The sequence below is a fragment of the Lissotriton helveticus genome, chromosome 2_1 (assembly GCF_964261635.1).
Source record: "Lissotriton helveticus chromosome 2_1, aLisHel1.1, whole genome shotgun sequence".
Taxonomy (NCBI): domain Eukaryota; kingdom Metazoa; phylum Chordata; class Amphibia; order Caudata; family Salamandridae; genus Lissotriton; species Lissotriton helveticus.
Genome location: NC_136059.1, coordinates 82,563,537 through 82,582,069, shown reverse-complemented (window position 1 = coordinate 82,582,069; position 18,533 = coordinate 82,563,537).

Here is an 18,533-nt window from a genome sequence, read left to right as displayed (position 1 = left end):
TTTCTGCTCTTGTTTCTGACATTCGCTGGTTTTCATCTCCAGTCCTGTCTGGCCAACAGTTGTGTTTTGGATGTAACTCTCAACTTTATGTCGTCTTCTTGTTTTTGCTGTCTTTTATCCTCTTTACTGTGTGATTTCCTTTTCTTTTCTGTCATTTTTCAGGGATAAGATGTGTTCTATTGAGGTTCTGTAATTCTCGAGCCTGACTCCATATTGTGTTGCCCTCACGTAGGCCTGTGAAAGAGGCCCGGCGAACAAGTGGCCTGGCCTTCTGAGTTCATGTATACATTAACTAGGTTTCTTTCGACTCTGAAAGAACTTCAGAGAAACTGACCTCTCACCTGAAACTGACCCCGCAAAGCCAATTTTCCTTGGTTTGATCCTTGTCTAAGATTGCCACCTAATGTTCAGGACCTCGTTAACCTTTAGTTTCCTTGCACATGTTTTATCTTGTTCAGCATCTATTACTGTTTCCTTTATGTTCTGACATTGCATGGGTTGTGCTTTTCAATTATAAATTTGTCCGGCTTGCAAAGATTGAATTTGGGACATTCCTAATAATTAACTTTTGGGTTGGGTTACTGTAAATTGGGTTTTTGTTAATGTGATACTCAGTTAGAAAATGTGCCCTATTGGTTAGAATTTTGCGCAGTGGGTGTACATTTATAATGAGAATATGGTGTATAAAAGGAGATGTCTTGCCTTAGTAATTTGAACAGTCTCCTAGGAATATACATTGTGATGTATTGTTGGGATTTCTGTTACTAGCTGCAGCTAATAAACCTGGTCTCTGACGCCACCCAGAAGTATTCCGTGTCTCTGTATACCAAGACAGGTGGAACCCGAAGATTTCAGGTGTGTCCCTGGCACTGCTGGGTTCTGACCCGGTTCTTCATCTGGCGCCCAACGTGGGGCGACTTCAGCAGTACCGGTCCAAGCCCGAAGATTGTGAGGAGCCCCGTGAAGAAACTCTGGAGGAGGGCCCCCACTCCATCGACCCCTGCATGTCGAAAAGTGGACCGAAGGTCTTTTCTGCGAGGCTTCCCCTTTCCGACGGCTATGAAGGACTGCTGCCCTGACTGTCGCCCTGTCTTGGACCCTCGTGTGATGATTTGTAAGGCGAGACGTTAGACGGTCTTCTGGGGGCGTGACAGACATTTTGGTTAAGTATAAGTGGGTCGCTCCCACGACTTTGTTTTGTTTCTTGGGTCTTGATTCGGATATTGCAATAGTCGAAGCCGAGGGGTTCGTATATTTACGAGTGTATCTTTTTTTGATACCCTTTGAAGTTTGAAACCAGAGTAGTGAGCAAGATGCCTGGTCTTGGTAAACTTGGTAAATGGTTTGTTTGTGGTCTTAATAGGGATTCCCGATTGGAGGATTTGTGTCCGATACCTCCGGTTGGAACTCCAACTTATGAGCTTTATTCGAAACATGCCATGGGTCCCATTACCTTTAATGAGGTTTGGGTCCGCTACACTAGGAAGGACGGTGTTTTACGATGGCCCCCACATGGTAGTTTTGAAACAGAGATTTTAGATAACTTAGAAGTTGCGCTATTTAGGAAGAAAGCCCGGCCGGCGATGTTTGACTCTTTCCGCCTTTGGCGTAAGGAAGCCAAACAGCGAGAAATTAAGCAAGCGAAAAGAGATAGGAAAGAAAGGAGTATGTCAGTAATGCAAGCGGCTACGCAGTTTAAGGACGATGAAGAAGATCGTCAGCATTGCATGGCCATTGACAAATGTTATCCGGCTTTGCCACCTCCCCTTTCAACTGTGACTGAAGACCCTGAAAAGGATCCTTTGATGTCGCATCTACTGAGATTACCACCCCCTTATGCGCAGAGTGCTACAGCACCTCTGTTACCTCCAGTTGTTGCACCCCCTGTTGTTGTTCAACCCCCTGCTGTTGTTTAGCCATTTGTTGCTCCACAAGTGGTTCTTCCTCCTGCGGTGCAGCCCCCTCTAGGGCCGCCAGCTTTGTTACCAGCCTTGCCTCAAACTCCTTTGACTTACACTGCCTTATCTTCGTCTTTCTCTTACTTCTGTCCCTATGACTCCTATTCCTCAGACTACTTTGTCTCCTGTCCTTATGTCAGCTTCTTCTCCTTCTGCCCGACAAAGAATGACTGAAACTATCACTAGTCTTTTGTCTCCTCTCTTTGGGTCACTGAATAGGACCCCTGTTTCTGAACGTAAGCAGAGACGTAGTCAGCTTCCTGTTCCCGAAGAGCGGGCAGTGTTAGATCTCCTTGCTCGTAGATGGGTTTCGAATGCTTCCAGGTACGGTTTACAAGCGGTTATGGATGTTTTTCTACAGTGGGAAGCACCAAAGCAAAGGTATGTTTTTGATGTCATGTGTACCTTTCTTCGTCAGGAGTGGGAAGATTATGAGTTGGGTCCAATTTCCGTTGGACTTGATTAATGTTCAGTCCGAATTTGCTAAGGGAACGATAGTGGGTTGAGATGTTGAGGTAGCGGTAGAGACAATACTTACTTTCAGGTCTAGACTTCCACCTCAGTCATTGTTCGAACCTGATCCTTCTGTTAGGAGAAAAGTGAAGCAGTATCCTATGCGAGAGGTTCCTCCAGTATGGAGAGAGGCAGTTGAGGCTGACGTTCCTAATGGTGTTTTGGCTGCACTCGCACATTTTCAGCGAGTGTGGGTACATGTCCCTTGGAAGAGAGCAGAGGTTTTGGCACTTAAGCAGACATTGCCTGACCCCCGTAACAATCCTGCTGGTTATTACAAGGAGTTGTCTCAGACAGTTGATGCGTGTGTTATGAATTTAGCTGACATCGATATGTTGATGGGTAATGTAGTTCCTCAACCTTTGTGGGCGAAGATCCGTCACGAGGATCATGTGCAAGAGTTAGGAGAAACATGGGTTAATATTACTGCTGCAGATGGTAGACAGGTAGGAGGTGCTAAACCTGAACCCTTAGTTGCAGAACTACCTGGTAGGATTATTAATTTAATGAAAACGTTGATGCCTCCTTTGCGAGTGAATTGGGACAAGTTAGCAGCATGCAAACAAAAGAAAGATGAGAGTGTGTCCGATTTCTTCACTAGGTTTGAAGAAACATTCATTGATCATAGTGGTCAGGACATGAGTACAGAAGGTGGTCAGAGGTTGTTCGTAGATAAATTTGTTTTTAATTTACTCCCCGAACTTTGTAATAAGTTAAAGGACTCTGAGAGTTCATGGGCAGTTTCTTCTTCTGCCCAGATATTGGCTACTGCACAATACTATGAGAATAGAGACAAAGATGAGAAGGATAAAGTAGAGAAGAAGACTAAAGAATTAAAAACGAAAGTTATTTTGCAACAGGCTTATCCGCCTCGCCCTAATCAGCGTCAGTTTCAGCAACCCCCACAGTTTCAGAAACCATTGCAGACGCCTGAGTCTTTTGTTCCGCGATTTCCGCTAGGCCCTAATCAGTGCGCTTATTGTAAAGAGGAAGGTCATTTCAAGAGTAGTTGTCCGGTCTTGCTACAACGTGTGAATGGTATGTCTGGTCTGAGAGGTCATGGTGGTTACCAACAAGTACCTAGGTGTAGGGGACGTGGTACGTTTCCTCAGAATGAACGTTCCTTTCCCCCCCAGAATTCTGCAAATTATTTTGACCGACAGAATGTTCTGAACGTCCAATCTGCTCAGTACTACGTTGATGATTATTATGTTGGAAGCGAGAGTTCTGGTTTTAATGATAGCTAGGACAGCCATGGACAAAGAGAGGGAGTAGTGTCCGTTCCAGTAGACCAGAGTGGGCCTTATGTTGAAGTGATTACATCAGGTGTGGCAGAACCTTTTCTTTTGGATACTGGTGCAACAAAGAGTTCTATCATGCACTCTAAACTCCCTGGCGCACCTTTGTCTGGCTTGACGAATGTTTCGGCAGGATTTTCTGGCGCCCCAGTTATCAACCCGATTTCTAGTCCTTTGCCCCTTTCTATTGGTCCTTGTGAATTGGAGGCTCCCCTTATTCTAACGACTGGTTGTGGTGAGAATTTGTTGGATTTTGGACTTGTTGAAAAGATTGCATGCGACATTATATTGTTCTCCGTTGGGAGTACATCTTACCTTGGGTAAGAAAGTGATCTCCCCGATGTATTTGTCTAAGGATTGCCTGCCGCTGGAATTGCGTTCTCTCCCTGATACACTTTGGGCTACGGGTCCTAATGATGTTGGTCTTTTGCAGATTCCACCCTACGTTGTTACGCTTAAATCAAATGCTAAATTGCCACGCATTCCTCAGTACAAAATTTCCAGTGATGGTGAAAGAGCTCTTTTAGCGATTATTCATGATTTGGTTGAGAAAGGTGTGGTTGAAGAAACGAGAGGTAATGTGTGTAACAGTCCTGTTCTGCCTATTCTTAAGCGTACTGACTCTTCTTAGCCACCTGTGTATCGATTTGTGATCGACCTTCGAGAGGTCAATAAGATTGTTGTGCCACAGTTTCCTGTTGTTCCGGACATTACTGCTTTATTGACTATGGTCCCTGCCTCAGCTGCTTGGTTTTCTGTGATTGATCTGAAGAATGCTTTCTTCAGTATTCCGATCGCTGAGGAAAGTAGGGATATTTTCGGCTTCTCTTTAGGAGGCCGCAGCTTCCGGTTTAAGCAAGCTCCTCAAGGTTATTGTGAGAGTCCCTCCATTCATAGTCAGGCTTTGAAAACTCAACTAGATACTCTTGTGTTGCCTTCTGGTGCTACTCTTATCCAGTACATTGATGATCTGCTAGTGGCTGCTGATAATGAAGAGATTTGTAAAGAGGTTACTCTTTCTTTGCTACGACATTTGTCTGACCTTCATCATAAAGTTTCCCCTTCCAAGTTGCAGTATTGTCGACAAGAAGTGACCTACTTAGGTCATCTCTTATCGAAGGAGGGAAGACGATTGACCCCAGAGCGTATTCAAGCGATTGCCCAAATGACTGTACCATCCACACAGAGAGAAGTGCGTGCTTTCTTGGGTATCACCTCGTATTGTCGGCAGTGGATCCCAAACTTTTCTTTGCTAGCAAAACCTTTGTTGGCACTTACTCTCAAAGATACACCACACCCTCTTCCTTGGTCTGATGAATGTCAGAAGAGTTTTTCTGAATTGCGTGATGCATTGTGTTCTGCTCCGGTGTTGGATACCCCTGACCATAGTAAACCTTTTACACTTCATGTGCACGAGAGAGAAGGTTGTGCGTTGTCAGTGTTGACACAACAGTTTGGAGACAAGCAGCGCCCGTGTGCGTATTTTTCGGCTACTTTAGATCCGGTAGCTAGGGCGTTGCCTGGTTGCCTAAGAGCTACGGCAGCAGCAGCTGTTTCTATCCGACAGTCTGCTGGTTTGGTATTGGATAATACATTGATTGTGATGGTCCCACATGCAGTGGATACCTTATTAAACAGGACGAAGACTCAGCACCTTACTAGTGCACGTCTGTCAGGTTACGAGTTGACGCTTTTGGCTAGTCATGTGCACATTAAGAGGTGCAACACATTGAATCCAGCTACATTGTTGCCGATTTGTGTAGAGACAGATGATCAAGAACAGCATGATTGTGTTCTTAGGACAGAGGAGGAAACAAAGGGTAGAATTGATTTGAAAGATACTCCTCTTTCAAACCCTGATGGTACCCTATGGGTAGATGGTTCATGCTTTAAGCTTCCGAATGGAGAGACGACTGCAGCATATGCTGTCACAACTTTGCACACGATTTTTGAAACAGCGCGTATTGCACAGAATTCAGCTCAGGCAGCTGAATTGATAGCTTTGACTAGAGCGTGTGTGTTGTCAAAAGGAAAGAGAGTGAATGTTTTTCCTGAAGGACCTGCCTTTTAGAAAAGATTGGTCTGCGATTTCATGGAAATGCACCAGAGACTATTTGGTCTTTATTATAAAAACCGCTACAAGATTGACAGACGAACTTGCAGTGAAAACTGAGATTCTAGAAACAAAATTGAATAACACTGTGAACATTACAATATATAAAAACAGACTAGATGAAATTAATAAAGAAATGAGTGACACCCATGAATATCTGACACAGACCAAACTGCAAAAACTAGCAAAAGAACGTAAAAAATTTTCCATTGAAAAAGTACACCCCTACAGCAGCAAAGACAATAAGGCTGATGACAACGCCTCCAATTATGGATCGAACAGCGGCACATCAAGTACAGGATCGGACCAAGGAGGAGATGATCTCAACAATCCCAATAAAAACTATTACCAGAATAAAAGAGGGAACCGACGAGGACGCAACTACTGGCGCCCCCCTTTTTTCCATACAGGCAATCAAGGGATACCCTTCCAACCTTTTAATCCCCATTTTCAAGGCTGGATGAACCCTTATTTTCAAGGTCCCCAGATGATGAACCACCAGATGCAACAACAAGCGGGCCAAAATTTTCAACAACGCATGCCTTTTTTAGGGAATGGCCAAACATCACAAAGTACACGGAGGAGAGGAGTAACCTGGTCTGATCAAACCAGGCAGGTACCAACGAGAAGTGTGACCAAAGCCAAAACCGGGACCACCGCGAATCCCTCATTGTGAACCTTACGGATAAAATTCTGACCAAAGATGAAGAAAGTGTGCTTAATAAAGGACTGGGATACATTCCCACACCCAAGCCAGATGTATTCAAAACAAAATGTGAAGTGGCAGAATTCTGCCGGAAGCTGAAATTGAAGGCCTTCTTTAGAGGAGAGCAACCACCGACTAGAGAAGGAGACACAACCTTAAGGAATAAGTCATCTTTCTGTCCACTCAACTCACAAATTCCGATTGAAATACAAACCTTCGAACAGGCTATTTTTAAGGGTATTGATGAACTGGCGAGTATAGTCCAGAAACCCTTTCAGAATATCACCAGGTTGGAACAACAAGCATTGAATGCTCTGAAAAACGACCGGAGCATAGTCATAAAACCCGCCGACAAGGGCGGAGCAGTGGTCCTCCTAACAGCTGAAGGATACAACCAACAATGTATGGATCTCCTATCGAATCAAAAATTTTATAAAATTTTGACAACAGACCCGACTCCCAGACTACAGAGGACTATCTCAATGATGATAGAAGAGGGAGAGACCAACAATTGGATCTCGAAAAAAGAAGGGGAATACCTAGGGACCACTACACCAAGAACTCCCTACTTCTTTTCCCTTCAAAGACACATAAAGGGCGAGTACCACCACCCGGACGACCAATTGTGTCAGGAATTGGCTCAATTCTGGAACCTCTTTCCCAGTTTGCAGACCAATATCTCAGACCACTGGTCCAGAAGACTCCGACCTATCTGAAGGACACCAGGGACCTCCTCAACCAACTACAAAACATCGAATATTCCCCTACCACCATGCTCCTGGTTGGATTCGATGTGGAGAGCCTATACACTAGCCTTCCACAAGGCAAGACCATGGAATCCCTTGAAAGTATACTCTTCAACTCCACATGGACTTACAAAACTCCCAGACATTTCGTTTTGGAATGCTGCCGGATGGCACTCATGGAAAACTTTTTTCAATACAGAGACACACTGTACCTGCAATGCCACGGCACGTCGATGGGCAGCACATTTGCCCCTAGCGTGGCAGGACTCTATGTCAGCGCCTTCGAAGACCAACACATCCTTAATGAGGACAACCCCTTTCATCACCGGATACTGTTCTGGAAGCGGTACATAGATGACATTTTTGTCATCTGGCAAGGAGACCGAAATAACTTACTGGATTTCCATACCTGGCTCAACCAGAGAGATGATTGCCTAAAATTCACGTACTGTGCAGACAATAAGAGCATTGATTTCCTAGATGTAACCATCTATGCCGAGGCTGACACTCTCCAAACCTGAACCTTCTTTAAAACCACCGCAAAGAACAGCCTCCTCTCTTTCAAGAGCTTCCACCCTCGGCCTTTAAGAGAGAATCTACCATACAGCCAGTTTCTGAGATTGCGACGAAACTGTAGTGATACCTCTGAATATAAATCACAAGCAAACGATCTCTGTAAAAAACTGGAAGCTCAAGACTATCCAAGGAAGGTTATTGATAAATGTAAAAAACGTGCCAGAAATCAGAACAGAGAAGCACTCCTTGAGAATGTACCCAAAAAACGCTGGAAGAAGTCCTCACATGTGTGACCACGTACATCTCAATAACGAACAACATAAAGAAGATCATCAATAAGAATTGGAGAATATTAACATCAGGCAACCTCTCATGGCCTAAACCAAGGTTTGCGAATAAGAGAACGAGGAATCTGAAGGACGTGTTGGTCCACACAAGACCTGCCCCCAGAATACCCAGAGAGCAGACCAGTCTCTGGGGAAACCCACAAGTGACAGGACACTATCCGTGCGGCACATGCTCTGTATGTAGCCTCACAAAACCGACAAAAGAATTACAGCTGTTACCTGACTTCAAATGGACCCTGAGAAGCCACACGAATTGTAACACCACCCACTTGGTCTACATGATCACTTGCCCATGCCAACTGAAATACATCAAGACACACAAGGGTGGCTGGGCCCAATGGGAAAGAGGGTAGGCAGGGCCTCACAATATGAAAATAGAAATGTTTGCCTATGCCTCAAAACTACTTGAAGTACACACTATTTCCGGTACGAATAAACCACAGCTTGTTAGTTTACACAAAACATTTTATGTTTTTCAATTTAGTACTCAGTTTACAAAAAGAAAAATCACAATAAACAGAACTAAGATCACTATCGACCTCATGTCTGAGCCATATACAAATTCAAAAGAAATAAGTACAAATGTGCTCTTTTTTCCTTTGTTTGACCGGTTGGCCATTGCCATTTATTGTAGAAACGGGCTATGTACCTGAAATTTAACTGATTAGTTCCTATTCAGGTTTTGGGAGTTTAACAACTATTTTAAAACGCTGTTTTCTATTTTCTCCCCGGGTTCCTAAATGTTTGTAAGAGCCCTTGTTTCACAAATGTAAAATGTTTTTTTGGTCCATGTATTTAATGTGATGTTTGTATATGTCAATAAGTCATTGTTTTTCTAATTATTTACCACATGTTCGGTTCACTGCACATTTGTACTTATTTCTTTTGAATTTGTATATGGCTCAGACATGAGGTCGATAGTGATCTTAGTTCTGTTTATTGTGATTTTTCTTTTTGTAAACTGAGTACTAAATTGAAAAACATAAAATGTTTTGTGTAAACTAACAAGCTGTGGTTTATTCGTACCGGAAATAGTGTGTACTTCAAGTAGTTTTGAGGCATAGGCAAGCATTTCTATTTTCAAACTGAAATACATCGGCATGACATGCAGGAAGGCAAAACAAAGACTATGCGAACACCGGAGCAACGTAAAATGCAAGAAGAGCACTACAAAAATGGCCACCCATTATTTAGAACAGGGCCATACCGTACAAGATTTACAATGGGTCATTCTTGAGACCTTGCCCAACAAAGACAGCAATGCAGAAAAAATCATCTTCGAGAAAGAGCAAAGATGGGTACATAGGCTCAGAACTGACAGCGAAGGGCTGAACGATAACATACCGTGGCTCAGCCTTGCTAGGAGATAAAGCAACCACACTCAGTCTGCGAACCTTCAACCCTCTTTACTTGAAAGAAATTATTTTTTTCTAAAAACACTTTTTCTAAATACTGTTTTTCTCATTAAACAACATCTTGAGAATCCAGATGATGTAAAAACTGACTCACGATGTACCCACGAGACAATAATTATTACTTATGAGAGTAATTAATGTTGTATTGAACATCGAGCTCCTCCGATAGAACCTCCCTACTATAACACACGTCAGCATGTGACTATTAACCAAGTCGATAATCATGCACCTGCTACGCCTCAAAAACCATCTGTCAAAAATATTTAAAAGTATGGCATCTACGTATCACACACGGTATAATCACAACAACTGTCTCTTGTGGGTCATCAATAGCGACTGTAGGTAAAACTATCCACCTATTTTAGCTTCCACGCATAAGAGCAGACACTAATAATCTATATCCTAACAAACTCCGGTAACTACTTAACCAATGTCATTGAATTGACTAACGTTGTAATTTTGGCTCAGGTAGCCTTATATAAAATCTAACTGTATTATGTTTGTTGTGATAACGGCGTCCCAACTCACTTATAAGAAGGTACGCCAGATTACCATGACAACGTATGGGTAGACTAATAGGATCACCACACGAGATTACCCCCGCCCTTTATGACAACCCGGAAACAGAAGGAACTGTTTCCGGATCGGCATGAGCAGCGCACACAGTGGACGCCAGGAACGGGCGCAATAGGTAGCGGAGTGGGCAGAACGAGACCGCTAATAACCGCAAGTATATTAGGAAATACAATGCTAATCAGATTGTTTCTTTTCCTCAGACCCCCCGAAGCTCTACCATCCGATTGGAGCGCATTAGTCATATGCGCTAGGTAATAACTTTGCGATGGCGTTCCACAGTAGACTACAATCCGTTAGGGTCGCACTTGTGAAACCGCATACACAATGACACGTTTATATCTGTTTCACATTGCGGAATTTCACGTGTTACCAATTGGACGGTGCTTTGGTGAATGTTCATGATAATACACATCACGAACTGACCTTTTTTGCACAACCACCGATTAAGAGAGACAGAAAAACGCTTAAGATCGATTCTGCACCTTCAAGTACGTTATAAAGATTTGCATGCATCACCAAATGCAAGCATGCTATAGTCCTCTGCATGAGTATCGAATGTTTGAAGAGAGAGTTGACACTGCCATGACTGCTAACCGGTTAATGAAGTATTGCCATTTTTTAGTTGTTTAAGAACTCTATCAATGGATAGATTTGTTAAGCAGATTTCTGCTTGGTGTGTGTCCCCATGTACCCCTCTCCCTTGTGTGTGTTGCAAAACAATTGTGTTTATTCTTCGCAGGTACACTGAGACCTACATAACGGAGAAACAGGTCAACATCCCTATTTCTTCTCACTTTTTTGAGCACCATATTTATATTCTTTTCACGTTATTCACTTAACGGTCCTGATGAATGCCCGTAAGTCCTAATCTAGGCAATGAGGCAGAAACATGTCGACCATTTTTAAGAAATTTTCTCCCCCACTATTTATGATCTCTACACTCTAAGTGCACTTACTACTCATAACCTAGTTCCAAGGTGCACTATATCAAGAGTTACCAGACCCTAAAACCAGACTAATAAAATACCTTCCTGGTCTTTTGGTCCTTTTAAATTATTTTTACTCCCTATCACTGGCTCACTACTGCATCAACCTTGGGTAAGAACCTCCTGGTGGAGGCTGCATAACTTGATCGACCTGATGATTATGCACACACGTGATCCAAAAGCGGAGAATCAAGATATTCCGCTTCAGACGCCAACATACCCATCACGTGCATGAGGGTCTTTTAGATCGGGACACACCTCCCGTCCTGTATTTCGCCTGCATACCTAAGGTTGTACAGGACAATTGATCCATTCTCATTTTTGATTAATATATGTTTTTACTGATAGCCATTATGCGTTTGGCGTTGCTCATAGCTTTGGACAATATTGGAAAGAAAGAGGATTTCTTACTTCTCATGGTACGAAAATCCAGCATGGCCAATTAGTGAGTGAGCTTTTTGAATCGCTTACTTTGCCAACACAAATCGCCATTGTAAAGTGTAGTGCGCATATAAAGGTTACAGATGATGTGGGTCGAGGGAATGAGTTTGCGCATGAAGTAGCGAGAGAAACAGCGAGAGATTTGACAAGTCGAATGTATGTTGCAGGTCCTGCAAGATGGGTTGTGGAAAGAGGAATGTGTGAAGATACAATAGAAAGTGTGAAGATGATTCAGGCAGAAGCTACTGAGAAAGAATTGAGTACGTGGAGAGAGCGTATGGGAATGTTGGATTCGACAGGCTGTTCGGTTGAGTTGTCAGAGCATCGGCGATGGTTGTTGCCAGATGCGTATGTGCTTCCAGTGGTTAGTATGGCTCATGGGATGGCTCACATCAGCTCAAAAGGGATATGCAAGTTGTTGGCTCCGGTATGGCAGAATAGTGGAATTCCCAAATGTGCTGAGAATTTGGTTAAACACTGCATGATTTGCTTGATGCATAATCCTGGCAAGGGAACCCCAACTCCAGCTGGTCATTTTGCTCCTCCAACGTATCCGTTCGAGGTGTTGCAGATAGACTACATTCATATGGAAAGATGCAATAACTTGAAGTATGTCCTTGTGGTTGTTTGTGCCTTTTCCAGATGGATAGAGGCCTACCCCCTGAAGGATAATACTGCCTTGTCTACAGCTAAGGTTTTGCTCAAAGAGTTTTTCCCGAGGTATGGATTGCCGAGGATGGTCTGGAGTGATAACGGAAGTGAATTCGTGGGTCAGATTATGCAGAAAGTGTGTGCGGGTTTGGGAATTAGAAGAAGTTCCACGCAGCGAATCACCCACAGTCAGCAGGCCTGGTCGAGTGCTATAACGGCACGTTAAAGCTGAAGTTGGCCAAGGTACAAGCGAGCTCTGGTCTCACATGGCCCGATGCTCTACCATTGGCACTTTTGTCCACAAGAACGACAATACATTCTCGCGTGGGACCCATACGAGATTGTTTTTGGACGCCCGGCGAATGTTTGGGGTGTGCCGTGGCCAAGAGAATACAGCGATATTGAGTACCCTATGTTGGTTGGCTATTTACATGATTTGACTGCTAAATTGCGTGTTCTTCACCAACAGGTTCATGATACCTTACCTTCAGCTTCTGTTGACGCGGGACATGCGATCCAACCTGGCGACTGGATTCTGATCAGGAACTTCCAGAGGTCCAAGAACCTACAGCCGAGGTGGACTGGTCCTTATCAAGTGCTGCTAGCAACGAGGACCGCTGTGAAAGTCTTCGGGAAAAAGAGTTGGGTGCATGCCACCCACACGAAAAGGATACCTCTGCCCTTACCGTATGATCAGTGGGTCCGGAAGGTGTTGCCGATTCTGAGACTGAAAATGTCCCGAGATTTGTGCCTTTTAGTGATGCTCGTTTGAAATGGACTCAGTCGGAACGTGCGGATGATGACATTTTGCAAGAAGCTGTGCCGCCGCATTTGAGACTGGACACTACGCATCCGGAGATTCTTTTTCAGGATCAAACTGTGCCGAATAAAGAACATTATAGTTTAAGGCCGAGGTCTAAAAAAGGACAAATAAAGTAATATTTTTTTGTGTATTGTGCTCTCTCAGACAAGAGACTATTTTTCTTTTTGCTTTTTCGAACCACCATCCGGGTTCAGCTGCAGGGTCGTGGTATAAGACTTAAGGGGTGAACCGCGAATTGACGAAAGGTCCGTGGTTCTAGGTTGTCTAGGATGCCTGGACGCACACTTGAGTGAAGAAGGAAAATTGCTGCGAGCAGCACGTTAGAGGATGGAGTCTTTTGTACCTGAGAGAGATGTTGAGAAAATAGACCTTAAAATGAAATTTTGTACATTGATACGTAGTAAATGTTTTATAATATCATGTTTTTTAATGTTTCTAAGTATTACGATAGCTTATGTGGGATTGATTGTCTATGCTACACAACAGATGTTTGCACCCACTTCCCAACCTATGCTTTCTTATACTACTGTTTCTTTGCATCAGTTCTATACGTTGCCTGAACATGAACAGACAAGGAGGTCAGAATTTGTCAACAACTCGTTCATACAGTTGTTGCATCAGCATCAGTTAGTAGTGAATACCACTAACTGTTGGGTTTGTGGTCTTATGCCGCATACGACCGATAAGGGTATGCCATATTTGGTTTTGCCTTTTTCTTTTAATGGGTCTGTGTGGGCTTTACAGACTATGTTTATCTATGCAGATGAGATACGCCCTTCACGTTCCCTTAAGGATAACTCCAGCAATAGTGCCTTGATAAAGGGAATAGTAGATATGATCCGAGATATCTATGCATATAATGCTATCCCCAAGGATGAGATGCAGGCTTATGTTGGTTGGAATTTGACCGGATATAGTACCAGCTTGACTGAGAAGTAAGCATGAGCGCTAAATCCGCTCCGCTCGCAGATTTTGCGGATTTTCGGTAAATTCGCGATCCGCGAACTCTCGCGAATTTACCGAAAATTCGCAATCCGCGAGCGGCGGATTCCTAGGTCAAAAGTTCAAGCCTTGCTGGCCTGTTGTTGTAACTATTTTACGATGGCGCCGGCAAGCTGCCAGCGCCATCGGAAAATAGTTACTAAATTAGCTTCAACAGGAAGCACTAATAGATAAAATCAAGCAGGCGCTCGTGCATCTGCTTTATTTTATCTATTCGAGCTTCCTGTCCCCAAATATAAACAACTATTTTTTGGACTCTCTTCCAAGTCCATGAACCTCCAATATTAGCGGAGACATTTTAATATACGCTGCATGAGAGGTGCCCTATACCCTCTTTTAAGTCTGCGAGCCTTCGAGAATAACGAAGACATTTTTTAATTATCACGACATGAGAGGTCCCCTTAGCCCTTATGTTTGTAACAGACATATTCTCCGCATCCTGGAACTGCGGCATTGATCCAGAATTTCAACATACACGGCATTCTACCGAAGTTATAAAATACACGGCGAATTTAACTTCTGATGCAAGAAGACACATTATGTGCGTCCGTAAACTACCGCGTTACCAAAATATTGGCCAACACCAAAAAATCTATATTTTTTGTTGTATATCCCCAAGCTCCCCCATTCCTAGATCTATGTCTGTAAGCCCGTACTCACTGAGAAAAGTGGCGTGCTCTTCTGAAAGAAAGTGTTCGTTTGAAAGTTTGCAGCCGACGCCCAAAACGCCGCTTTATATTTCCGCAATGTGACAAGCACCTGGTGTTCACGCAATGTGTATCCCAAGGGAGTCTCTACAAATTATACCCCCGGCTACACCCTTATTATATTAAACTACGAATATATGACAATGATACGTACATCATTTAAATTATTTACTGCAATGTAGCAATTTTCAAAGTGCCTAATTTTGTTTCTTTACTGCGTAGGTCACCATATAAGTATAGCCCTTCAGCGCTAGTATCTTCCGGTTAGAAGTTTCCCCAGGGGATGTATCCAAAGCATGGTCTCCCATGCGGTCGCCCTGTAAACATTCCTGGAACAAAATTAAACCTCAACAAGAAGCACTTACAGATATCATGTAAGCATGTGCCCTAGTTGAAGCTTAAATGCAGTGACTCATTTATCGGCCCCAAAAACAATCGTGAGCGTTGTCAAGGCTGGGCAGCTGTCTCTCATCGGTATCTGACCTTTTATGCACACAAGAGGCATATGCACTCGCATGGAAGCCCTGTCCCAAATCCGCAATTACGAAAATCCGCAAATACCCGGATTTTGCGGATCCACGATCAGTGAATACGCAAATTCGTGAATCGTGGATCCGCAAAATCCGCCCATGTTTGCTGAGAAGGAGAGACAAAAAAGGTCTCCCCCGATTTGGATTGTGCCCCATCAAGGTTATGTTTGTTTGCAAGGCACTGGTCGAAATCCGAAAGCTCAGCTAGGTAAGAGTGTGTGTGTTCACACCTATGTCTATTCGTTCCAGACTTCTCCACTGTTCGTACCAGCTAAAGGCACATATTTTGTTTGTTACGACAGAGCCTATAACTGGTTGCCACCTGATTTTTCAGGTACATGTTATGTGGCGTTTTTGCTTCCCCCTACATATACTACGACTCCGGACTATCATAGAACGAGATATGGTAGATGGGTCTTCGATAACGAAGAAGCTGCCGGACAAGAAGCAGGAGATTTCTTCAAGGGTTTCCTGCCCTTTTGGGGTCCTATGATCAATAGTGGGCATATTCGACAGCTTGTCCGCGTTGTTGAAGCTACTATTAACGAGACAGCAGGTGCTCTTAGTAATGTTACGGCTGAGCTTCAAGCGGACCGCCTTATAACGTTGCAGAATCGTATGGTTTTAGACGTCATACTTGCAGATCGAGGTGGAGTATGCAAATTGATCGGATCTAGTTGTTGCATTTACGTACCAGATAATGCTCCTACAGTGTACCAAGCCATCTCTAGGTTACATAAGATCTCTGAGTTTATTCATGCAGACAAAGGAGACTGGTCATTGACGGGATGGTTTTGGGAATTGCTGTCTAAATGGGGATGGAAGATTTTGACATTCCTTGGTATGGTTTTGGCCATCCTTTTCTCTTGTTGTCTTTGCATCCAGTGTGGTCCCACCATTTGTAGTCTTTGTGCTACTATGTGTGTTAGGAGACCTGTCCCGAGAGAAGTAGAGAATAATAGGATGATGCTACAGCAACACTTAGATGACCTAATGAAGATTGATATGGACCTAGATTCAGATTAACATGAGTTTCGGTTATTGCCTACATAATGGCAAAAGGAGGGGCTGAGGTTCTGTAATTCTCAAGCCTGACTCCATTTTGTGTTGCCCTCACGTAGGCCTGTGAAAGAGGCCCGGCGAACAAGTGGCCTGGCCTTCTGAGTTCATGTATACATTGACTAGGTTTCTATCGACTCTGAAAGAACTGCAGAGAAACTGACCTCTTCACCTGAAACTGACCTTGCAAAGCCAATTTCCCTTGGTTTGATCCTTGTCTAAGATTGCCACTTAATGTTCAGGACCTCGTTAACCTTTAGTTTCCTTGCATATGTTTTTATCTTGTTCAGCATCTATTACTGTTTTCTTTATATTCTGACATTATATGGGTTGTGCTTTTCAATTATGAATTTGTCCGGCTTGCAAAGATTGAATTTGGGACATTCCTAATAATTAACTTTTGGGTTGGGTTACTGTAAATTGGGTTTTTGTTAATGTGATACTCAGTTAGAAAATGTGCCCTATTGGTTAGAATTTTGCGCAGTGGGTGTACATTTATAATGAGAATATGGTGTATAAAAGGAGATGTCTTGCCTTAGTAATTTGAACAGTCTCCTAGGAATATACATTGTGATGTATTGTTGGGATTTCTGTTACTAGCTGCAGCTAATAAACTTGGTCTCTGACGCCACCCAGAAGTATTCCGTGTCTCTTTATACCAAGACAGGTGGAACCCGAAGATTTCAGGTGTGTCCCTGGCACCGCTGGGTTCTGACCCGGTTCTTCACTATCTCCTATATGTTCCATCTCATCTCCTTCATTGTGTTCTTTCTTCTACGCTTATCTTCTATTCTTCTATTATCAAAGCGTATCTTCTACTCTCCAATTATATTTTTTCCCTTTTATTTCTTCTTAACACTGTTTCCTTCCTGCCTTGTATTTCTCCTTTCTCGTGTTGTTTCCTATTGTACTCTGTGTATCCTTTTTCTATGCTACGTGTACATTGTACATTTTAGTTGTTAGTATTAAAGGTATAAAAGGGGAAGATGTGTAGTGATTGCTACTCATCCTGTCTTGCTCATCCTCTGCTGTCACCATGTGGAATGTTGATATTCATGATGACACATTAGAATGTTCGGTTCTTAGCTCTGTGAATTCAGTTGGGAGCTTTGGGCTGAGCTGTAAGGAGACAGCTCCTGGTGGGGTTTGTTATCCTTCTTAACATCTTAATACCTTGACTACCATCTTGTACAATCTTACTAATAAATACATATTCTTACAAGAACCTACGAGAACCTGATCCTCATTTACATCACTACAGAAGCCTAGAATATTGATGAAAAGCTTGGATGTCCTTATGCTCAGCGGTTAGAAGCTGATAGCTGTTGCGGAGGAGCTGATGAAAGATTCCAGCCTTTTCTGAAGTCGAGGAGAAGGCTTACGTTTCCGCCTGAGGACCAGGTTTCAGGATGAAGATGAAATCCTCTACCACTCAGGTCAAATAAAAATGACCATATTGTATTCATTTTATATCAAAGTGGATACAGTCATCACTTTTAAATATTCTGTTATAGGTTTTAGCCACACAGGTATATTGGGTCCCTGGAAACTCGCTTTAACAAAGCAATTTGGTGAGTGCTCAGTCTTTCCCTTACTCAAAGTTTCCCTAAGTTTACCAAGCTAAAGCAGTGATCAGCACAGTATAGAGGGCTGAGCTCTGGGGTTATTTTAATCTTCTCTTCCAATTAGGGTGACCCCTTCACTCAATGTCATCAGGGACACCATTTCCAGTCTTTGGCTTTAGACCAACAAGTCATTTCTTTTAGGTGAATCAGTCTGAGTAGCTCAATGCAAGCAAACCAAGACTACAACACCCATAATGCACGAGGTTGTAATATTAAAGCCCAGAACTGGAAACAGTCTCCATGACGACATGGAGTTAGGCGGTATTCCTGCTTTTAGTCAAACCTAATCTTCATAGTTTGGTCACAATGAGCATCAAGCTCGGCCCTTCATTTGACTCAATTACTAACTCTAAGATCAGAACTTAATCTCCCCTCAGTTGAGCATCAAGTTGAACTCCATCTTCTGTCGTGCTATTGCAGTACTTTAAAGAGTTGTGCAACAAATAAAATAAGTCATGTTGTTAATGTTGTGTTAAGAAATTTATAGAGCGACTAGCCGCAGTGATCAAAAGCGTGTAAAG